This window comes from Danio rerio, chromosome 17 (assembly GCF_052040795.2).
Source record: "Danio rerio strain M-AB ecotype USA chromosome 17, GRCz13ab, whole genome shotgun sequence".
Lineage (NCBI taxonomy): Eukaryota > Metazoa > Chordata > Actinopteri > Cypriniformes > Danionidae > Danio > Danio rerio.
The window spans coordinates 6,139,230-6,165,000 of record NC_141037.1 but is presented as its reverse complement, the minus strand read 5'-3'; the positions used below and the strand labels follow the sequence as shown (position 1 = coordinate 6,165,000).

The 25,771-nt window shown below is 37.3% G+C and overlaps 1 protein-coding gene and 1 long non-coding RNA gene across 6 annotated transcripts in view; one reads left to right on the top strand and one right to left on the bottom strand.

Moving 5' to 3' along the window:
• The window catches only part of LOC141378508 (uncharacterized), an 842,893-nt gene extending 825,441 nt beyond the window's left edge, over positions 1 to 17,452 (top strand). For 2 of the 3 annotated variants that reach the window (XR_015513028.1, XR_015513027.1), the window contains 3 exons: positions 13,318 to 13,566; positions 13,637 to 14,464; positions 16,783 to 17,452. This is a non-coding gene — a long non-coding RNA (uncharacterized LOC141378508). Of the gene's footprint in view, positions 1 to 5,871; positions 5,948 to 13,317; positions 13,567 to 13,636; positions 14,465 to 16,782 lie in introns of those variants that run through there. The other variant, XR_015513026.1, reaches the window with a different exon arrangement.
• The window catches only part of cdc5l (CDC5 cell division cycle 5-like (S. pombe)), a 452,249-nt gene that overhangs the window by 354,980 nt on the left and 71,498 nt on the right, over positions 1 to 25,771 (bottom strand). The window lies entirely within an intron of this gene.

The following is a 25,771-nucleotide window of genomic DNA, read 5'->3' as shown; positions in this document are numbered from 1 at the left end:
TTTTTTATTGTATGCCCATATTCACAAAACATTAACATCAAAATGTTGTAGCATAAAGAGAATGTACAGTCTTGAGAGTGAAAGTAAAAGAGAAATTAATGTAAAAAATAAAATATATAGGTGAAAAATAATTAAAAGTACAATTACATCATCTTAGAGTAGGTTATAACAAAAAATGTAAATGAATGTCAAGGATGTTGTGTTAATTTAAGAGAGCTCTTTTATGTACTCTCAAAGGGGAGACCAAATTGACCAAAATCTATCAGATTTTTTATGTTTGTCATAGGTAAGTTTTTCTAATGGTAGCCATGTAGCAATCTGTGATATCCACATTTTAAAAGATGGAGCTTGTGATGCAGACCAGAGTAGATTCCCGCTTTTTTAAGATAAATTTATCATTAATGAACATCAGTAACTCGCCAGTAACTTATTTAATGTATGTTCCTGTAGGGAAAAAATTGTAAATAATTGGAAATCCGGTGACCGCAATAATCAAACCCTTGGGAACAACTGTGGTCGGAACCAAAGTTCACAGGTCTGTGTTCTCTGAACTGCTATCAATCGATGGACGTCTTCATTCTGATTGCTTGCCGCCAAACCGCGTCATAGCTCATTACCATAAAGTTGACTTCATTTCAACTCTCCTCGACGCTCACGCCGGCGAAGACGCGCCGCGCTGCTCCTCGCCGCGCTGCTCCTCGCCGCCTATCGCCGCCGGCTCTCATTGAAAATGAATGACTTCCGGCTACTTTGACGCTCTCACCGCTTTCGGTGTGAACGTACGGTAAGGAGAGAAGCCCAGACTTTCCTCTCCCCAGACACTTCCTCCAGCTCCTCCGGGGGGATCCCAAAGCGTTCCCAGGCCAGCCGAGAGACATACAGTAGTCCCTCCAGCGTGTCCTGGGTCTACCCCTAGGCCTCCTGAATTGTTTTCTGAAATCAGTTTATTACCTTTAAAAAAAAGCATGTGACCTTGTATGTGGGGGGAGGGGTGCAACCGAAACGGTTCTTTAATACAGTGGTTCCCAAAGTGGGGGTCGGGACCCCCCGAGGGGTCGCGGGGCAATGAACGGGGGTCGCCTGGTGATTTCCAAAAATCTATTTATTTTTATTAAACCATAAGAATTAACATATTTTATCCATAACTATACTGAAAATAAAAATAGTCGTTTATAGTTACTATATACTATATAGTTTCTATAGTAGCTTATAGTTACTAGTTCTATTAGATTGCGACCCCTGGGGTAATTACATTATATTAAAGGCAGCAATAGCGTCAGATGCATTTTGATTTTATAACATCAGGTTATACTTTCTGGCACATTTATAGCAATGACACAAATTTAATTGGTGTGTCTGCGTCATTGCATGCAAGGTTTCTGTATTTATAACCACCTCAGAGGATATTGGGGGTCGCGAGTCACTGGAATTGTTATTTTGGGGGTCGCGGGCTGAAAAGTTTGGGAACCCCTGATTTAATACAAGAATAACGAGCTGCTTTCAGTGGTATTTACACAAGCACATGTATTTTAATAGGCAATTAGAAAAATGTATTACTATTATTTAAATTAGAACACAGTATTATACTGTAGGATTACGGTTCACTGCTGGAAACCCTGCTGCCGTTATTTTACCGTTAAATTACGAGAGCATTTTTTTACAGTGCCAAAATAAAACAAATAAGACTTTCTCCAGAAGAAAAAATATTGTAGGAAATACTCTGAAAAATTCAATTGGGATGTATTTAAAAAAGAAAACAAAATCACAGGAGGGCTAATCATTTAGACTTCAACTGAATCTGTGGTCATACATTTATTGACAGCGAGTTGCAGGCGGCTCAGAAAGTGTTAAGCCGAGTGTACATTATCATCAATTATCCTGCCGGAGCGGTGCAGTGTATCACATGTGGATGTGTGCCGTGTGAAGGGAACATGAGTGTTATGTAAACTGTGCAATCTGAGAGCTCACGGTCTCTCTGCGTGCATCTGCGCATATAAGAGAAGCATTGAGGGCTGCGAGTGATAAAAGACATGCATCACTGGATCTTTGTGCGTCGGCCTGATCGCTTTACAGTGGGCAGCACAGTGGCAGCGGCCACGCGCTAATGAGAGCTGACAGACGTGACAGAAAGAAAATGTCACAGCAGAACTGTGAAAATAAACAGCTGCGCATGAGAAACCCAAGCTCAGAGCGTCTGCTTTCTAACTCAGGTACATTTAAGCAGCTTTAATCCCATTATGCTCATGAGCACAGACTGAGGAACTGTTTGAGATGCGTGACAAACATTTGAGGGGGAATATCTGAGGTAATTGGCAGTTTTGTTAAGTTTAAGTGTAAGTATATGCAGTGGCTGAAATGTTGAACACATCAGTGGCTCCTGCAGCCGTACAGCTGTACGCACTGTGTGTACCTACCATAAAGCCTCCTCTCCACTGCACATGACAAACGACAAGCGACAGACCGAAAGTCAATTTATTTCAGTCCGGGAGCTGTGTGGAGTTCTGATCATCTCCGTATGCGGAAAATTTGGATCCGATTTGAGCTGCGGATTCTTTAATAAAAAATAATAATAATTCCTTACATTTATATAGCGCTTTTCTGGGCGCTCAAAGCGCTTTACACAGTTGGCGGAATCTCCTCATCCACCACCAGTGTGCAGCATCCACTTGGATGACGCGACGGCAGCCATTTTGCGCCAGACCGCACACCACACAGCAGCTGATTGGTGGAGAGGAGACAGAGTGATGATATGCCAATTATGATATGGGGAGGGTTAGGAGGCCATGCCAGTGGGCAGATTTGGCCAGGATGCCGGGGTTAAACCCCTACTCTTTTTCGAAGGACATCCTGGGATTTTTAACGACCGCAGAGAGTCGGGACCTCGGTTTAACGTCTCATCTGAAAGACGGCGCTCACTGAGCAGTATAGAGTCCCCGTCACTATACTGGGGCATTAGGACCCACACAGACCACAGGTTGAGCGCCCCCTGCTGGCCCCACTAACACCACTACCGGCAGCAAACTAGCTTTCCCATGTGGTCTCCCAACCAGGTACTGACCGGGCGCAGCCCTGCTTAGCTTCAGTGAGAGACCATGTGAGAGTTGCAGAGAGCTAGCTGCCTATTTAAACTGCTGCGAATAGACCGTATGCGACCTGCCAACCGGATATGATGTATTCTAGTGTCGTCCAAGCAGTTCCGTGCGCGCGAGATTTGAAATACTAGTTTATTTGGTTATGTTTTTGAATCAGAAAAAGTCTATATAAAAAAAATGCTAATAATTTCGGTTTATAAATGTAAGTAATAAAGTAATAAAAATATAAATTTTTATGTTGTCACCACATTCCTTGCAATATTTTTTTTTTGCAATATTTTTTTTCTAGTATTCATTCATTCATTCAACCATGGTGAACGCACAGAAAATAAAGACTCTTGCTTTTGCACTCCTTTATTTCAGACACTGTAGCTGCGTCCCAAATCGCATACTTATGCACTATGCTACGCCATTTTGTAGTATAAATAGTGTAATAGTGTGTTCACACTGAAAACTCTAAAAATAATAAGTGCACTTTAATTACCCGGATGATGCACTTATTCAGCCGGTAAAATGAAGTGTGTCGTCAAAGTCCAACATCCAACCTAAAGTCAACCAAATATCAACGTCTAATGATGTTACAGCTTGATGATACATTGTGGACGTTACCACTTTGACGTCTGTCAGACGTTGGATTTTGGTTGCCATACCTGACAAATAAATGTCAGTATTTGAAGTCAATATGATGTTGGTTTAAGATGTTGGCTCGATGTTGGATTTTGGTCACTTTCTAACAACCTAAAATCAACCAAATATCAACATCCAGGGTTCTTACACCTTTTCCAACTTCAAAATCCAGCACTTTTCAAGCACTTCCAAGGGACATTTATATGCTTTTCTAGCACCTAATAACCATGGTTAAATATGTTTATATATGTTGTATGTACATTTAAATCCATTGTGCTACTTCAACTTACATTGTTGAATACTTTAGAGCAGGGGTGGCCAACCCTGTTCCTGAAGAGCCACCGTCCTGCAGATTTCAGTTGCTACCCATATCAAACACACCTGAACCAATTAATAAGGACCTGAACACCACGTGATAATTACAGGCAGGTGTGTTTGATATGGGTTGCAACTGAAATCTGCAGGACAGTGGCTCTCCAGGAACAGGGTTGGCCACCCCTGCTTTAGAGCATAGATTTATTGGGATAGTTCACCCAAAAATGATTAAAAAATAAATAAAAATAGTTGAGTTATTGGATAATATATGTATTGGAAGTATGTTTTTTAAATTAGTTTTTTTCTACCTAAAGTTGATATCTCAAGAAATGAGTTCAGAGTCAGATTTTGTTTGAGTGTAGTACCAAACTTCCATAACCAGTCGTTTATGATATTTCATGTGCCTTGTTATTTTTATTTTATTATTTTTTTACAGTCAGTGGATTGGCGTTTCAGGTGCAAAGATGCATTCTAGGTGAATGTCTCCTAAATACATATGAAGCTAATAGTGCCAAAACAATCTGAATTTGAATTGTGTTAGTTTGAATTCTTAAAAAACTGTATTCATACAGTTATCTGCAGTTGCCTACATACTCAATATCTGCAGTCTTTGAATTCAGAACCCCCCAAAAAAATCTGAAGTATGAAAATGTCTATAAAAATCTGACTTAAAAAATTAAGTTGTCTTAAATTTCAGCTGTTCAATAATCCAGTTAAGAAATTCAAATTCAAGGTAAGATATTCAAATTCAAATCAATTTTTAATAGCATAATATCAGTTTTATTAACTTACAATTGTTAATAATTCAATTTAACACAATTCGTATTCAGTTTGTTTTGCCGTATTATTAGCTTCATAAATTTGCGCATGCGGTGAACATTTTGTAATGAAAGCTGGTCGCACGACAACAATTTATGCACTCGCACATATGCTCCCAAATACATTTTGAGGTCACATAGATAAAATTGTGCACAAATGCAACCAAAACAGTCACAATTTTGAGCTCTGCAATTTCAAATTCAAGCAGGTTCAAGCACTTTGTCCAAAACCCAAGCACTTTTCTAACCTTGAAAACACTGTATTAAAAATCAAGCATTTTCCAGGATTTCCAGCACCTGTAAGAACCTTGAACATCAATTGACGTCGTTATTCCATATAAAAAAAAAAAAATTTTATCCTTAGATGCTGGCTAGACATTGAATTTTATTCACCTGACATCACAATCTAAATCTAACCTAATATTAATGTCTTATGACGTTGTGTGCCTGCTGGGCAATAACCAAATGCACTACAGAATGTTACGTTTACACACATCCACAAGTTACAAGTAAATCATCAGCTTTTGACTGTAATACTCACTACTCTTGAAAGGGATACTTTTTTTTAACTTATACTCTGAGTAATATTTACAACAGGTACTTTTACTCTACTTGCACTACATTTTTTGGCAAGTAGTGGTACTTTTACTTAAGTAGGATTTTTCAGTACTCTTTCCACTACTGATCACAGTTCAGCACTTACTAATGCATTATTAAAATAAAAAATTGAGCTTGTTATGATTAGTTAATGCAGTGTGAGTTAACATGAACTAACAATGGATGACTTGAAGAAGTAGCTAACATTAGCAAACATGAATAAATACTGTTGTGAGTATATTATCAGATTACTGGAAACATTGTAAATTGTGTCTTATTTAATTTATATTAGATGCAAAACAAATCCCAATTTCTATATTGTGAAGTGTTAACATTCTGTACTGTAACATGGTTAGGTTAGCAGACCGTTTGTTTTATGTGAGTGGAACCAATTTCAATATTGCCTCTGCTATTTTTATTTCAGGGAAAACAGCAGCATTTCAGAATATATTTGAGTTTCACATGAGGTCATAAATGAGCTTAAAAAAACAGATAATGGTGAGTAAACTCTATCAAAAACAGCTGATCCTTTAACTCCTTTAGGCTTTCTTCTCAGTTCATATGAAATAATAAATCTCTGAGATGATTCACTGAGTCCTTTCTGCCATTAGAGTGCATGAAGATGGATTTAATCTGATGACAGTTTCCACAGACGATCATTTTAGTGACTTTAAAACATATGCGTAATATATTGGATATAAACAATAATCATATAACATGTCTTAAAACATCCCGATGGTGTATCAGATAATGTGCAATATCCTCTGCGTGTTATTAAAGTCCTGTTAGAGCTTGTGTTCATCTGCGCTGAATGATGTTCTCATAATTGAACAGTCTTGAGTTACTGATCACTTTCATTTCATCTGGAAGGATCTTTGTGTTCAGTCTGCGCCAGAATACAAGACTTTAAAGGTCCTGTGAAAGTAAAATCTACTTTTTTAGATGTTAGTTTCAGCATGTTGGTAGTGTTCTCCACAACAGTGACAAAATTCACATGTAGAAGATTTAAGCCTGATATAAACATCCCAAGCTTAAATGCCTAAAGGGATCAACAATTTTTTACTTTGTACTTCAGTTTCTGATCAAATCTTCTGACTAATCAAATGATTTCTAGTGCGTGACAAGCCCCGCCCCCTTCAAGACACTTTTCATTTGATGCACTTGAGCTAAGCCACTCAATGGCAGAGCTGTAATAAAACTAAACGCTATTGGCTGTTTTTAAAGGGGAGGGGCTACACTATGTCCCACCCTCTCTTCATGTTTCAGTTAAGATTACGTCTAACATCGAATACAAATACTCATTTCAAAGCATTTCACTGGACCTTTAAAGGCTGCTGAAAAAATGTTGATCTGGTAAAGTGTATATGCGGTGCCATGTAGGATTTAAATCAAACTTTGCTTATCAACACATACATAAACACTTGTATATACGCCTTAAATTACTCGCTTATAAATCGGTGATATGATCTCTTCAGTTTATGCTTAAACAGCTTTAACGTTGTAATTGAATACCTTCCTTTTTAATATGAAAGACCTTCCTTTTACACTGAAATGCTTTCCTTTTAAACTGGAACACCCTCCTTTTACCCTGAAACGTCTTCCTTTCATACAGAAATACCTTCCTTTTACGCTCACTTTTACACTAAAACCCCCTCCTTTTAAATTAAAAAGCCTTCCTTTTGCACTAAAACACCGAGTTTGGACATGCCTGCTGTAATGCCTTCCTTTTACACTAAAATGCCTTCCTTTTACACTAAAACGCCCTCCTTTTACATTGAAACGCCCTCCTTTTACACTAAAAAGCCTTCCTTTTACACTTAAACACCTTCTGTTTACACTGAAACGCCTTATTTTTTACACTAAAACCCCCTCCTTTTAAATTAAAAAGCCTTCCTTTTGCACTAAAACACAGAGTTTGGACATGCCTGCTGTAATGCCTTCCTTTTACACTAAAATGCCTTCCTTTTACACTAAAATGCCTTCCTTTTACACTAAAATGCCTTCCTTTTACACTAAAATGCCCTCCTTTTACATTGAAACGCCCTCCTTTTACACTAAAACGCCTTCCTTTTACACTTAAACACCTTCTGTTTACACTGAAACGCCTTATTTTTTACACTGAAACGCCCTCCTTTTACCTTGAAATGCCTTCCTTTTACACTGAAACGCCTTCCTTTTACCCTGAAACACCTACCTTTACACTGAAACGCCTTCCTTTTACACTGAAATTCCTTCCTTTTAACACGGAAAGGCCTTCCTTTTACACTTAAACACCCTCCTTTTACACTGAAACACCTTCCTTTTACACTGAAATTCCTTCCTTTTAACACGGAAAGGCCTTCCTTTTACACTTAAACGCCCTCCTTTTACACTGAAACACCTTCCTTTTACACTGAAATGCCTTCCTTTTAACACTAAAAGGCCTTCCTTGTACACTAAAACGCCTTCCTTTTACACCGAAAGGCCTTCTGTTTACACTAAAAACTCCCTCCTTTTCCACTGAGAAGCCTTCCGTTTACACTGAAATGCCTTGCTTTTTTACTAAAAACTCCCTCCTTTTACACTAAAAAGCCTTCCGTTTACACTGAAATGCCTTCCTTTTACACTAAAACGCCTTCCTTTTCCACTGAAAAGCCTTCCTTTTACACTGAAATGCCTTCCTTTTATACTAAAAACTCCCTTTTCCACTAAGAAACCTTCCGTTTACATTGAAATGCCTTCCTTTTACACTGAAATGCCTTCCTTTTACACTAAAACGCCTTCCTTTTACACTGAAATGCCTTCCTTTTATACTAAAAACTCCCTCCTTTTACACTAAAAAGCCTTCCGTTTATATTGAAATCCCTTCCTTTTACACTGAAATGCCTTTCTTTTACACTAAAACGCCCTCATTTCAGACTGAAAAGCCTTCTTTTTACACTGAAATGCCTTTCTTTTACACTAAAACGCCCTCATTTCAGACTGAAAAGCCTTCCATTTACATTGAAATGCCTTCCTTTTACACTGAAACGCCCTCCTTTTACACTGAAACGCCCTCCTTTTACACTGAAACGCCCTCCTTTTACTCTGAAACGCCCTCCTTTTACACTGAAACGCCCTCCTTTTACTCTGAAACGCCCTCCTTTTACTCTGAAACGCCCTCCTTTTACACTGAAATGCCCTCCTTTTACACTAAAACGCCCTCCTTTTACAAAGAAATGCCTTTCTTTTACACTGAAATGCCCTCCTTTTACACTAAAACACCTTCCGTTTGCATTGAAAAGTCCATGACCATCCACATATGAAATCACTTGCATGTATGTATTTACACAACTAATTGTATTTACACGTTTGTGAATTTTATCATGTATGTTTGTACAAGTGTTATATTGGTATTTATGCACACTGCGTTTATTTATTTTTTATACAGGGACAATGTATACATGACATGTTGTGCCAGAGTTAGCTATAAAGCTAATTTACATCTTTAGTTTTTTAAACAAGTTTAACAATATAAAATAATAATAATAATAATAATAATAATAATAATAATAATAATAATACAATATTCTATTTATATTCATACAGGAGAATTTATACGTGCATATGCATAGATCAAGTTTCTATGTATATGTAATTATACAGGTTTGATTTCACGCAGTGAGTTTATGCATCTTCGTGTGTTGTTGTGGGTGTACATGGAAGGATCAAATTTATAAGTGAGTGTATGTGCAAATCCTTCAAACGACAACTCAAACACACCTTTCCTGATTTACTTATTTCTCTATATATTATTTATTATTCATTATATTATTTCAATCTACTAAAATGTCGATAAAAGTCGCTTTGTTAAACTGTAGAGTTGAATTTTCAATATCAAAAGTCGAAAGAGCAGAGATCAACATCCCATAATGCAATTCACAATCGTAAATAAATGAAAAACACACAACGTGAAAACTATAAAACCTAATGTTTACAGTATAGCCTATGGATATCTTTAAATCATACTGATACTAACATCTAAAAATCTTGATTTTATTTTCACGGGACCTTTGAACCCACGCTGATTAGCTGCTGCATCCTAAATACTTTCAGCTATTTTAATAGCATTTTTCTCGTTCCATGAATATCTGCTGTATAGAGTTGAGAGTGTGTGATGAGTAGAGCTGTGTTTGTCATTCAGACGACAGCGGCTATAAAACTGAAGACAGTAAGGTTTTTTTTTCCGACTCATCAAAAGTCCAGTGTGTGTGTGTTTGTGAGCAGGAAAGAGTCTAGATGGCAGCGATTGGGCGTTTGATTTATTGGCCAGTGTGTGAAATGAGGAATGTTGCCTGTGTCCTGCAGCAAACAGACTGTATTTCATATAAAAACTGACTTCAGAACAGCAGGACTCCAGTAGAGACAGTCTAATTGTTGTTTTGAAACAAGCAAGAATGCATAAAGAGTCACCCTACAGCTTTTATTCATTTTTAGAAACGTTTTCGCCCGTCTGTCCCTCCGAGAAATTTGAGTTACAAAACTGGAAAATCCACTGTGATGGTTTTCGGATGCTTGCAATTACTGTTACACGATGAGTAGTGTTTTATTGCTGAATAAAAATAGTTGCTCAAACATCGTAATGCATTTAAGTTGGACTGTATACTCTTTTGGGGGTCCGTTTGGAGCAGAGAAATCATTTATTTTTAAAATGTGTGTAATATATATTGTTTCAGAGCAACAACTTCCCTATATAAACAAGTGATATAGGCAAATGAAATATATGACATATAAGCTGGGCAGCACGGTGGCTCAGTGGTTAACAAGGTCACTGGTTTGAGTCCCAGCGGGGTCAGTTGGCATTTCTGTGTGGAGTTTGCATGTTCTCCCGTGTTGGCGTAGGTTTCCCCCGCAGTCCAAAGACATGCGCTATAGGTGAATTGGGTGAACTAAACTGGCCATAGTGTATGAGTGTGTGCATCAATGTGAGAGTGTATGGGTGTTTCCTAGTACAGGGTTGCAGCTGGAAGGGCATCCGCTGTGGCAACCCCTGATAGAAAAGAAACTAAGCCAAAGGAAAATGAATGAATGAATGAATAAAGATATAAGTTGATGTTTTGAAGTCATATATGCGACATATTTCTAAATATTGTAAAAAATGTATTACATAATTTTTTTCAGCCATTGGAATTACAAATATGTGCATATTTGTTCAAATGAATTAGCTATAATTGAATAGAAATGTTTATATATATAGTCACATATCAGATTTCTCTATGGGCTCATAAATCAATTCAGTCATTCATTCATTTTCTTGTCAGCTTAGTCCCTTTATTAATCTGGGGTCGCCACAGCGGAATGAATCGCCAACTTATCCGGCAAGTTTTTACGCAGCGGATGCCCTTCCAGCTGCAACCTCTGGGAAACATCCACAAACACACATTCACACACAATCATCCACTATGGACAATTTAGCCTACCCAATTCACCTGTACCGCATGTCTTTGGACTGTTGGGGAAACCGGAGCGAAGGCAGGGAGAACATGCAAACTCCACACAGAAACACAAACTGAGCCGAGGTTTGAACCAGTGACCCAGCGACCTTCTTGCTGTGAGGCGACAGCATTACCTAATGCGCCACTGCTTCACCCCTGCTCTGTTAACCATCACTTCTAAACTGTGGGGGAAACCGGAGCACCCGGAGGAAACCCACGCAAACGCAAACATGCAAACTCCACACAGAAACGCCAACTGAGCTGAGGCTCGAACAGCACTACCTACTGCGCCACTGCTTCGCCCCATGTTTGGAAATGTAAATGTAAATTTCAAACTGGCATAGATTAGAAATATAAAAAACAACCGACTTCAAACCTTTTTTTTTAATGAAAATGCTAGACTGCACAGTACCGTTTATATTATTTTACATGGTTTTTTTTCATCTAAAGAGTTTATATACATACAGTTGCAATCAGAATTATTAAAACCCCTTTGATTTTAATATATATATATATATATATATATATATATATATATATATATTTATATATATATATATATATATATATATATATATATATATATATATATTTATATATATATATATATATATATATATATATATATATATATATATATATATATATATATATTTTTTTTTTTTTTTTTTTTTTTTTTTCCAAATGATGTTTAACAGAGCAAGGAAGTTTTCACAGTATGTCTGATAATATTTTTTCTTCTGGAGAAAGTCTTATTTGTTTTATTTTGGCTAGATAAAAGCAATTTTTAATTTTTTTAAACACCATTTTAAGGTTAATATTATTATCCTCTATAAGCTATATATTTTTTTGATAGTTTACAAAACAAACCATCATTGTACAATAACCTGTCTAATTACCCTAACCTGCCTAGTTAACCTAATTAACCTAGTTAAGCCTTTAAATGTCACTTTAAGCTGTATAGAAGTGTCTTGAAAAATATATAGCCAAATATTATTTATTGTCATCATGGCAAAGATAAAATAAATCAGTTATTAGAAATGAGTTATTAAAACTATTGTTTAGAAATGTGTTGAAGAAATGTCTTTTTCACTACATTAAACAGAATTTGGGTAGAATAAAATAATAAACAGGTGGGCTAATAATTCAGGGGGTTTAATAATTCTGACTTCAACTGTACTTACAGTAAATGGTTCCTACATGACCAATATATATATATTTATAAAAAAAAAATACTTTAAGTATACTGAGGGTCAAATTTTTAAAAAATTTTAAACCTTTTTTTTGGTGAAAATACTAGTGGCCCAAGACTTTTGCACAGTCTGTATATAAATATTACAATCTAAAGTTTGTGCACGTACATAAATGGTTCCTAAATGACCAAAATGTATATTTTTATACTTTAGGTATATTAAGAATCGTATTTTGTTAAATGTCTTAAAATTAAGAATAAATAAAAAATATATACTTTGACTATAACACGGGTCTTATTTTGTTTTCTTTCTAAAAACACCTCGCTCTATAATTACAATTAATGACAAAACTTATGTTTGGAGATGTAAATCAATATTTCAAACTCACATAGTATAGAAAAAAACAGAAATAACCGACTTTAAACCTTTTTTTCTGGTGAAAATACTACACTATTGCACAGTGCGGTCTATGAATACTTTGGCTAGTATTTTTTTAATCTAAAGAGTTTAAATACATACACACACACACACATATATATATATATATATATATATACATATAATACTTTGGCTTTATTAGGGGTCTTATTTTGTTCGCTTTCTAAAAACTATCTCACTTGTGGGTCAAAGCAGTCTCAAATGCAATATGAAGGTATAAAGGTTAAAATTTTTATAAAAGTATTTAAAAACCATAATTAATTCTCCAGTTATAATAAAATATATCATGAAATACTGTGAAAAATAGCCTTGCTCTGTTAACCATTTATTCATTCATTGTCTTGTCGGCTTAGTCCCTTTGTTAATCCAGGGTCGCCACAGCGGAATGAATCGCCAACTTATCCAGCAAGTTTTTATGCAGCAGATGCCCTTCTAGCCACAACCCATCTCTGGGAAACATCCACACACACATTCACACACTATGGACAATTTAGCCTACCCAATTCACCTGTACCGCATGTCTTTGGACTGTTGGGGAAACCGGAGCACCCGGAGGAAACCGGAGCGAAGGCAGGGAGAACATGCAAACTCCACACCGAAACACAAACTGAGCCGAGGTTTGACCCAATGACCCAGCGACCTTCTTGCTGTGAGGCGACAACACTACATACTGCGCCACTGCCTCGCCCCGACTCTGTTAACCATCACTTCTAATAATAAGAGGTCTAATAATATTGTCTTCAACTGTATATCCATACATAAAACTAAATCTGCTGTTTCTCAGGGACGTCACTTCGCTGCGTTTGGACTGCGGAGACAAGCTGAAATCCCAGATCTGGATGCTCTCCATCAGGGACCCAATAAAGGCTTGAGTAATGAATGGAGTCCTTCCTGCACCAGACTTTTATTAGGCTGAGCTCAAATGCACCAACTCTCACCGTGACTTTCCAGCGCGCTCCGTCAATTTTAATGTTCAGCAGACTCCATGTCTCCTGACAACGGTTGCCAGATATTAACCGCACAGTTTGCGCAGGTCAGTTTTCATTCTGATTAGGAATTAGCTGTTGCTTTAAGACGTCTTATGCACTTCTGTATGACTTCAGATGCATGAAGAAACGTCGTCTCCAGTTGCGTCTAGCCTGTTGGATCAGGAGCGTCATCATGATATCATCGCAATCATCTGGGCAACAGGACACGGCGTCTACATCCAATGCTTTTTCTCAAAGCGAAGTGAGCAATATAATTTCTTGAACATTCCCATTTGATGTTGTTGAGGTCATGATTATGACTAGTGTCTTTAAATGGCGGCTCGGCTCTGAAACACAAAGCAGATTCTTGCAACAAGCTCATAAATCATCAGGGAAAGGTATTGACTAATATGGAGTCTCAAAGGGGGGCAGAAAGGCGCTTGGGAAAAGTTGTGAAGGCTTTAATTATGGGCTCGTAAAATGGGTAAGTCCTTGAAAAGTGGGAGACTTTTCTCTTTCTCTCTGCTCGGGTTTGCATAATCACGTTTTTTTTTTGACCACACTTTTCCCAATGCAGTGTTAGGTCAGATTTTGGGAAACTCGTTGGGTTAAAAGTGTGTCATTTAAATAGAATTTAAAAATTAACCAAACGTCGGGTTTTCCATATTTGACAAATGTTAGGATTGCCCAGCTTTTCTTTAGTGTGTAACATATTTGAACATGTGTGTACATAAACAATAAATAATAACTTGACTTTTAAGTTGATCATTTGGTATCAGAAGTGGCTTATATGAAAGGCAAAGGCCTCTGGATTATGCTTATTATACCAAAATAAAATATGATCATGCCTTGATTTTTAATTATTTAATTAGAAGAGTAAGGTCTGACTTTGCTTGCTTATAAGTCTATATAAATAAATATAAGAATATAAAGTCATGCCGCAGTGGAGACAGAATGAATATTGTGTCTGACTCCATCATGAGTTTGGAGGACTGCATCCATACATCTCTGCAATGACTCAAATCACTTTAATAAAGTCATCTGGAATGTCAAAGAAAGCGTCTTGCAGGACTCCCAGAGTTCATCAAGATCCTTTGGATTCATTGTCAATGCCTCCTCCTTCATCTTACCCCAGACATGCTCAATAATGTTCATGTCTGGTGACAGGGCAGGCCAATCCAGGAGCACCTTTACCTTCTTTCAGGAGCTTTGAATTGGAGGCTGTAGTATGAGAAGGAGCGCTATCCTGCTGAAGAATTTACTCTCTCAAATGAGTTTGTAATGTAATGGGCAGCACAAATGTCTTGATAACTCAGGCTGTTGATGTTGCCGTCCACTCTGTAGATCTCTCGCACGCCCCCATACTGAATGTAACCGCAAACCATGATTGTTCCTTCACCAAACTTGACTGATTTCTTTGAGAATCTTGGGTCCATGATGGTTCCAGTAGGTCTTTTGCAGTATTTGTGATGATTGGGATGCAGCTCAACAGATGATTCATCTGAGAAAATCGCAATGTGAGATAACGAAATAAACATTGTAAAATTGTGGACTAATAAAAAGGATTTTTTTTTATCAATTGGCTACAGATTCTTGCAACAAGCTCATACATTATCATGAAAGGTATGGATTAATATTGAGTCTCAAATGGGTTCAGAAAATCGTTTGGCAATATTACTGTAATATATATGCAGTTGAAGACCAAATTATTAGTCTGTGAAATTTCAATTATTTTCCAAATATTTCCCAAGTGCTGTTTAAGAGAGCAGAACATTGTCATAGTATTTTCTATATAGCATTTAAAGTATATGTATATATGTATATATATGTATATATATATATATATATATATATATATATATATATATATATATATATATATATATATATATATATATATATATATATATATATATATATATATATATATATATACAGTGAGGTCAATAAGTATTTGATCACCCTGTGATTTTTCAATATCTCCTACTTAGAAATTATGGAGGGGTCTAGAATTTTCACCATATGTGCATTTCCACTTACAGAGACAGAATCTGAAAATAAAAATCCAGAAATCACTTTGGATTATTTTTAAACAATTTATTTGTAAATTTGTGTGTCAAATAAGTATTTGATCACTTGCTTTTCAGCCAGACTTCTTACCCTCAAAGACCTGTTATTTTGCGTTTAAATAGTCCAGCTACACTCTGCTCATTATTTAAATTTAGTAGCACCCGTTTGAGGTTGTTAGCAGTCAAAAAGACACCTGTGCACTCCACAATCAGTCAAAAGTCTAGGTAGCAACATGGGCAAAACCAAAGAGCTGTCAAAAGACACAAGAGACAAAATTGTAGACCTTCACAAAGCTGGAAAGGGCTACGGGACAATTGTCAAGCAGCTTGGTGAAAAAAGAACAACGGTTGGAGCAATTGTCAAAAAGTAGAAGAGGCTAATGATGACCGTCAATGTACCTCGGACTGAGGCCCCATGGAAGATCTTTCCTTGTGGGGTATCAATGATGCTAAGAATGGTCAAGAATCAGCCCAGAACTACACAGGAGGAGCTGGTCAATGCCGTGAAGAGAGATAGACCCACCGTTTCCAAGGCTACCATCAGTAATACATTAAGACATCATGGTTTAAAATCTTGCATCGCAAGGAAGGTTCCTCTGATTAAGTCAACCCATGTTTGAAGTTTGCCAGGGACCATCTGGATGATCCAGAGGAGTCATTGGAGAAAGTCCTGTGGTCTGATAAAAAAAAAAAACTTTTTGGTCTTAACTCCATTCATCATGTTTGGAGGAAGAAAAAAGATGAAATACGTTAACGCATGCAATTCATTTGAAATATTTAACGCGTCTAAAGAAATTAACGCAATTAACGCACTTCAACATGCAAAGAAATATGGATAAGACCAAGGAAGCACGTTTTGAAGGCAAGTTTCAGTATAAAACAATTAATGTCACATCACCAGGCTCTCCAGAGTTTCGTGCAATTTCGGGTGTTCCATTTTTAACTTTCGACTTCTGTTTAATGGAATTTGATATCGCATGGCGAACGAAAAGAAAAAACCTCCGCATTTTGTGACTCGGTGGTCCTTTAATGTAATCAAAAATGGCTGCTTACATGGTCGACTCTTAATAAGAGTATTATCTTTATCATATTAAAATCTGAGTATTGGTGTCTTATGTAAATGTACTCAGAAAATGCCAGATGATGTCGTGAGCTGTCAAAGACAGTGCATTACAATGCCTTTCAGCATGCGCCCTCCAATGTTTCTTGAAGTTTGAAGTTTCCCTCTTAAATGCAACTTTTGTAAGGTGTATGCTTCACGTTGTTGTGTCAGAATCCTTGTGAAATACAACCATACTTAACAATGCTTAGTTTAAGCAAATTTGATGAACGTGATCATGCGTGTTGAATCTGAAGGGAGATGCTCCAGCTGCCCTGTCCTGTGTGCGTTGTGTGTTTGCGTGCGCGTGCCGTGAGATTGCATTGCACTCTCAGCTCACATTATTCAAAGGTCCACATTGTTCCCCGATAATGTCAACAGACTGGACTGTTTTAGCAACTGGCTAAATGTAAAGGAGAATTAAGCAAAATTGTTTCTGCTTCATAATTAATGTTCTCAACTCACAGCAATACAACCTTTCAATGAGTGCAATTGTTTGTATTCAATACTTTATTGTTATTATTATTTTCCATATCTGCAATTCCTGTATTTTGACATTTTTTGCAGACCACTTAGAATCCAACATGGAAATAGTTTTTTTCTTTATTGTCATTGATTGTTTTGAAATTCAAATGGCTCTAACATGCCTGTGTTTTTATTTCTGTAATAAATATGGCTGTCAAGCCAGGATCTTGATGGTTTATTGTGGGTATGTTGTTTACATGAAGAAATCAGTGTTACAAGTTAAATACAAATTCTAATAAACAATTATATTTTGAATTTAAATAGTTTTTGTCTTGCGTTTATATTAATTTTACATTTGAATAGCCAAAATGACAAGTTTCAGTCTTTTAAATGTGATTAATCATGATTAATTTTCAAAAAAGTGTGATTAATTATTTTTTTAATCAATTGACAGCACTAATATATATATATATATATATATATATATATATATATATATATATATATATATATATATATATATATATATATATATATATATACTAGAGTCAACTTATTTTTAAAGTCTGCCTGAACAACACATTGCTTTTATTTCTGATTTTTGATGTACTTCCAACTAAAGCAGAATATTGAATATGGGGAGCGGCTTTTCCCTTCGTAGCACACAGTAAGAGGGGAGTGGTCAAGGATATTAATACAGTTGCTATGGAAGCCATCAAACTGACTTCAATAGAACAATCGCCACTCCAAATGCTCAGACTTTGATTGAAGATTACCAAAACAAACCTTTTTTCAGTGGATTAACTAACACAAATTAATTATTCACCATACAAATAACCACATTAAAACATTGTTAATTTTAATTTATCATAAACCTTTTTATCTATTCGCTACAGATTCTTGCAACAAGCTCATAAATCATTAGCAATAGGTATTGACTAATATGGAGTCTCGAAGGGGGGCAGAAAGCCGCTTGGGAAAAGTTGTAAAGGCTTTAATTATGGGCTCGTAAAAAGGGTACGTTTTTGAAAAGACTTTTTTTCCCCCTCCTTCTCTCTGCTCGGCTCTACATGATCACTTTTTCCCTGAGCACTCTTCCCAAAGTGGGTGCAGATTTCCCATAAGTGACTCACATGGTGTAGCGCAGAAACAGCAGACAGTTGGAGCTTCACACCTCCGTGGCTAAATCAACCGGCCGGTGCGACTGGCAGGCGGAGAGACGTCCTGAGCAGGTGTCTGGATTTTCACATGTCGTGTCCCGAAAGAGTTCACCATCGGCTGGTTCCAAGCTCGCCGGGACTATCTGTCACATATCAAACCTGAACAAACACTCACGCTGAGCTCTGCGTAAGGTCATGTTGTCCGTTCCTAAGAATAACTGGCTGAATCGAGCGCAGTGTGGAGGAGAATCTGGAAAACTTTTTTGACGTCTGTCATCGCTGCATAAGCACTTCTACGTGATTCTCGGTTGGCGGAAAGAGAAAAGTAAACCTTTAGGGACAAACCAGTGGGAAAATAACCACCAAGCTGTTTTGTGTTTTAAAAACATCTAATAGACATCTAAACACAGGGCCGGAGTGGGACTCTTTTTCAGCCCTGGAGTTTCAAGCCTTAGACCGGCCCACCTCAGTTCACGACTGACTATAAAATAAGGTCATTTCCAATTCAGTTTCTAATTACACTATCACGTCTTTTTTTGAGAAAACAGCTGCTTTAGAACTTCAAATGTTCGACAACCCAAACAGTATTATATGTCTCAACAGTAAAAAAGAAAATAATAATTTACTCAGGCGAGGATCAAACCCGGGTCGGCGACGTTGTAATCTAACGTGCTAACCACTGGGCCACATCGGTTGTAGAATGAGGTGTGACTTATAACATTATGAACCTGCAGACTGGTTATATATGAAAAGAGCTGAGAGCTGTATTAAATTAATGAATAAGAAGGCTGTGGTCAAGTAAATAAATTAATTAATTTAAAAAGTGTGACTGCTTAGAGCAACAGATTCTGGAGCTAGGGACACCGGCCCTCGCGGCCAAAAAACGGACCGGCCCACCAGGAATTCTCCCGGTCCTCCCGATTAGCCAATCCGGGCCTGTCTAAACATACAGTTGAAGTTATCAGTCCTCCTGTGGTTTATTTTTCACAGTATTTCCTATAATATTTTTTTCTTTTGGAGAAATTCTTATTTGTTTAATTTTGCCTAAAATAAAAGCAGTTTTAAATTTTTTTAAACCATTTTAAAGTCAATATTATTAGCCCCCTTAAGCAGGGGCGGACTGGGACTAAAAATCAGCCCTGGCACTGTAGCCACACCAGCCCACATTACCACACCGACACAGCCCTACCCAAGGACACGCACATTCACTACTTATATTGGTGTACAGATGGTAAAATTATATAAGCAGTACCTATTTAAGAGATATTTAAACATTTAATGTATGTGACTGGAACAAAAGCAACCCATTTATATATGCAATCATGTCATTCATTTTCTTTTCGGCTTAGTCCCTTTATTGATCTGGGAATCAGCAACTTATCCAGCATATGATTTACACAGCGGATGCCCTCAAAGCTGCAACCCATTATACTGGGTTACCCAATTCACAATTGGCCTACCAAATTCACCCATAGCATGTGTTTGGACTTGTGAAGGAAACCAGAAGGAAATCCACGCGAACATGCAAACCACACAGAAACACCAACTGACCCAGATAAGGCTCAAACCAGCGACTTTCTTGCTCTGAGGCGACAGCACTACCTACCATTACACTGACCCCTTTCGAGACCTTTTTTTTTTTTTTTTTTTTTTTGCACTTACTGTTTGTTTGACATTCTTGCCAGATTTTGATTACATCTGAGTAGCCTCAGATTGGGTCGGCCCATCTCGAAACCAGCCGGTTGTTGCCAGTTGGGCCAATGCTTAACATTTACTATTATTCTTACTATTATCATCATCATCATCATATTCACATCTCGTACAAGATAAAAGCTGCCTACATTTAAAAAACAATACATATGAAAAAATAAATAAATAAAATAGATGACCGGCCCACATTTAAAAAATGGCCCGGCCCTTCTGGCATTTGCCAGAATTGCCAGATGGCCAGTCCGCCCCTGCCCTTAAGCAATATTTTTTCTCCATTGTCTACAGAGCAAACCACTGTTATACAATGACTTGCCTAATTACCATAACTTGCCTAATTAACGTAATTAAGCCTTTAAATGTCACTTTAAACTGTATACTAGTATCTTGAAAAATACCTAGTCAATGATTAGGGGAAGAAACGCGGGGCAAAATGTAACACAAAGTGTTAAGGTATTTGCTCAGGGTTAACCAGGCATGCTTCTGAGGTTTCCACCACAGTGTCAGCAGACGTCTTCCTGCCAATTATTGAAAAAGTTAAGTGAAATTTGCATGCGAAACACAGGAGAAACCATTTTTCCAGCATAAAAGTATTTTTTATTACAGTCAATATTTATTTATTGTACGTAAAGTCTTATTTTCACCGTCTTCTCGGCTAAAAAAATGAACCATTTTGAAAGATGTAAAAAACACAGTGACTGCTGGCCAGCTTTGAAGAAAACACAACACAGCGGGGTTAGTTGTAACAGGGTGTTACAATAAAGCCACACACAGTGGCGCAACAAGGGGGTATGCAGTATATGCGGCGCATAGGGGCGCCACACATGGGGGGGCGCCGTTGTGCCAAAACTATTTTTTAAAATTATCCTTATTAAAAGTTTCAAATAATAAAAATAAATAAATATGTTTTGTTAAAAAACATTATTTTGCATTTTAAACGAATATAGTATTGTTATTGTTTAATTCAAAATCATTTAACACAATAACATGTAGTCCCACAGCCGAAAGTGTTCATGTAGATGTAACTGTTTAGATTTGCTTTTGTTTTTATCAAAATAAACTGTCAAATCATACATAATGTCAAAAGTTATAAGATTAATCTGAAAATTTGTAATTAATTAATATAAAATAAGAGGGATCACACAAAATTTGAACCCGCATACCCCTCAGTAAATGTGTAGTTGCGCCCTTGGCCCACACACTGTTGAACACCAGTTAAACGAACAAAATAATTCTTGAAATTTTAAGTTTAATGTTGAGAACTTTTTTATATTAAAATGTTTTTATTAGAAAATATTTTTATAGAAATTTGTTTATTGCTAATCAGGGCCGGAGCAAGCTGAACTGCCGCTCTAGGCAGAGGACGATCATGCCGCCCTCAACCCCAATGTGAAAACGAAAGTGACCGGTTATGAAAATGAAGTCAGGTGTCGCGGACCACTATTCCAGCGCACTATGCGCGGATATAACTGAGGACGCGCGGGTGTTGAGGGAGAGAGGTGTCACGGACACCGCGCTCTCTATTCTGCCGCCCTATGAGCGGATATAACTGAGGACACGCGGGTGCTGATGGAGGTGTCGTGGACACCGCGCTCTCTATTCTGTCGTCTATGCGCGAATATATTTGAGGACGCGGGTGGTGAGGGAGGTGTCGTGGACATAACTGAGGACGCGGGTGGTAAGGGAGGTGTCGCGGATGCCGCCCTCTCTATACTGCCGCCCTAGGCGGCTGCCTAGGTCGCCTCTATGGACTCGCCGGCCCTGTTGCTAATAATACAAATAAATGCATTGTATAATAATGCAAATAAATCCAAATGTGTTTATCCAATAGAGCAATAAATAAACATGCTGTGCTACACTGTAACAAATGGCTGTAAAAATTACAGCATTTTTTTACAGCAGCTGACTGTTTTTCTAATAATGCAGCATTTTGCTCTGAATTAAATTACACCACTGCTACTGTAAAAAATACAGTAACTGGCTGGCAACCCTGCTGCCAGCTGTTTACTGAAAAATCTACAGGGAATATTTTACAGTGTATGTAGAATAAATAAAAAATAAATTGAGCTAAGTACTGAGGAAATATTGCTACTATTCAAAGTAAACTGAATTGAAATTAATTGTGTGAAATGCCTTTTTACAACTAACACTCTGTCACAACTTGCCCCGCAGGTGGGGTAAATAGTAACACTTTTACTCCTGGCATATTTGGCAAAACTGCACAGGAACCATAGGTCCGGCACTCCTACAACCAGTGCTCATTTGTAGGCTTGTGTGTTGTTGGTAAAACAAAAAATATATATGGTTTGTCTGACCCCATTACTTTGTTCCTTATTTGGCCACAACCAAAAAGTTTTACTATGTGCCCTGCTCTTCCCTATGTGCTGTCATCACTACAAAGATAAAATAAATCAGTTATTAGAAATTAGTTATTAAAACAATTATGAATAGAAATATGTTATAAAAAATCTCCTTTCTGTTAAACTGAAATTGCAGGAAAAATATATACAGGGGGGCTAATAATTCAGACTTCAGCTGTAGATGTCCTGGCTAAAACAAGGCTAAATTTGGGTTGTCAGTGAAAATCGAATAGACATCTAACAACTAAAATATCTACACATTTTTTATTCAAGAAGAATTTTATTTTATTGGTCCCACTTTATATTAAGTGGCCTTAACTAATATGTACTTACATAGGAATTAATAGTTTGTTACAATGTACTTATTGTGTAAATACATGTATTTACTGTGTACATACGCTTGATTAAATACATGTATGTAATTACATCTGTAATTAACTTTTGTAATTGCATTTGTAAATACACTGTTGACCATCCCTTACACCTTAACCTACCCTTTATCCTACCCATGCCACCAAACCTGTCCATAACCCAACCTCTATTCCAACTCAAAAGCACCACAAGTGTTCTCAAATACATTATAAACACAGTAAGTACATGGTATTTATTTTTTTGATGTAAGTACATAGTAGTTAAGGACACTTAATATAAAGTGGGACCATTTTATTTTTTATTTTTAAGTGATTTTTTTTTTTTTTTTTTTAACAAGCAAAATATGTTGTTTTCGGTTTCAAGTGAGATTATATCACTTACCACATTTATAAGATTATTTAGCTGGTTTTATGATAAAAAAAAAACTCAATTAATTTTGACATTGAAAACAAACAATATTTGACAAGCAATCATTCATTCATTTTTCTTCGGCTTAGTCTTTTTATTCATCAGGGGGAATAAACCGCCAACTTATCCAGCATAAGTTTTACACAGCGGATGCCCTTCCATCTGCAACCCACTACTGGGAAACACCCATACACACATTCACACACATACACTACGGCCAATTTAGTTTATTCAATTCACCTATAGCGCATGTGTTTGGACCAACAAGATCAGATTTGATCGACGAGACCCTCAGAACCATCAAGATTTTGACATTGTTGAAGTTTGTGAAAAACTCACACCTGAGCAACCAGCCTGATCTCACAAGGAAACATATTTTACGTTTTGTCAGTTTAGTGGCTATGTTCAATCGTACGAAAATGGACGATTTTTAAAAGGAGACATGGGACCCAACCCCACCCTCCACCCCAACTGTAATTGGGTGATGAGCAAATCGTACTAAACTGTACGAATTAGATCGTATTCGAATTCATATGAATTAGCCACTAAATCAAAAAGTTACGAATTGCTGTGAGATTGCATAGGAGCACTTCAGTACTTATTTCCCCCACTGTAAATATATACTGTACCAAAACGTACCATGCAATGGAAATGGACCATTGCTTTGTGCATCTGCAAACTTGCCTACTGTATGTTCTATAGGGTTGTCTTAATACCATCAATTCAGGCCACGAATCTATACCACACTGTTAAAAAAAACGTAATTTTACAGTTTATTTTCGGCAGCTGTGGAAAAAAAAACTTTAAATAACGGCCGTTAAATTATAGAACTTTACCATAATATAACAGACATTAAATTACAGACATTTCCTTAAATTTAAATTTCAGGTAAATTTCCGTAATTCAACCTATATTACTTTACAGTAAATTTCTGTAATTTAACGGCTGTTATTTTACGATACCAAGTAGTATAGCAATACTGTAATAATTCCTGACTCAAATCTATGAAATAAAGCAAATTGTCAGAAATACTATATTTTATATGTCATAATACTTAAATTAAATTCCCTTACTATTGAAAATGTATTATTTGTACAGACTTTCTCTGCTTTTTTGTATATACTATGACTCTTTTGTTGTTATTGCAATAATAGTAATAATGAAATAAATAAATACTGAAGTACAGGTAAACCATGCAATCCTTATTCGTTCATTCATTTTCTTGTCGGCTTAGTTCCTTTATTAATCCGGGGTCACCACAGCGGAATGAACCACCAACTTATCCAGCAAGTTTTTATGCAGCGGATGCCCTTCCAGCTGCAACCCATCTCTGGGAAACATCCACACACACACACACACACACACACGGACAATTTAGCCTACTCAATTCACCTGTACCGCATGTCTTTGGACTGTGGGGGAAATCGGAGAACCCAGAGGAAACCCACGCGAAGGCAGGGAGAACATGCAAACTCCACACAGAAACGCCAACTGAGCCGAGGTTCGAACCAGCGACCCTCTTGCTTTGAGGCGACAGCACTACCTACTGCGCCACTGCCTCGCCCTCATTTGTTCATTCATTTTCTTGTCGGCTTAGTCGCCTTATTAATCTTGGGGTGCCACAGCGGAATGAACCACCAACGTATCCAACATATGTTTCACACAGCGGATGCCCTTCCAGCTGCAACCCATCTCTGGGAAACATCCATACACACTCATACACTACAGACAATTTAGCCTACCTAATTCACCTGTACCGCATGTCTTTGGACTGTGGGGGAATCCGGAGCACCCGGGGGAAACCTACGCGAACGCAGGTAGAACATGCAAACTCCACACAGAAATCCCAAGTAACCCAGCCGAGGCTCGAACCAACGGCCTTCTTGCTGTGAGGCGACAACACTACCTGAGGCCACTGCGGCGCCCACTGTGCAATCTTAGTATGTTCTATTAGAAAGTGATATTTTAGAAAAAGGCAGGAGAGGCATCTTTATCTTATGCCAAACACAGTAGGACAGAGGGTCTCATGACCTGTCTAATAAACATGTCCGGCGCTCTCAATGGGTCACAGATGAGAACGGGCTTTTAAAATACTTTCTCTCTGTGTTTTGCAGTGATGTGGCTGATAGCGCAGTGATTTACACAGGAGTTATTGAATAAAGCCGTCTTTCACAGTGCTCTAATTGATAAGGATCTTGGAGCAGGATGGACTCTGTGGATATGAACGCTGAAAAACATGCCTTGGTGCATGATGGGATACATGTTCATATCTTTAATGACCATTATATGCATTGATATCACTGACACTGTTAATGAACATCGAGACTGATGCCTTCAGAACTGCCTGTTTTGATTATCCGCGAAGGGAATTTTTATGTTTAATATTTTGGTTGTAATCAGAGTCCGCTAGGTTGATCTAACTTTCGATTACCGCCGCCTAATTGAATTCCAGGGAATGTTCTGGAAATCTTCTTATTGATGTATTATGTTTTCATAACATGTATCATGCAATAAGCTGCCAGTTATTTAACATGTTACACCTGGACGAATGTAATATGATTATTAGTGGTGTTTGCAAAGTCAAGCAAGCTTTACTAGTGCTCATATTTGAGAGACTTTGCAACCACCTC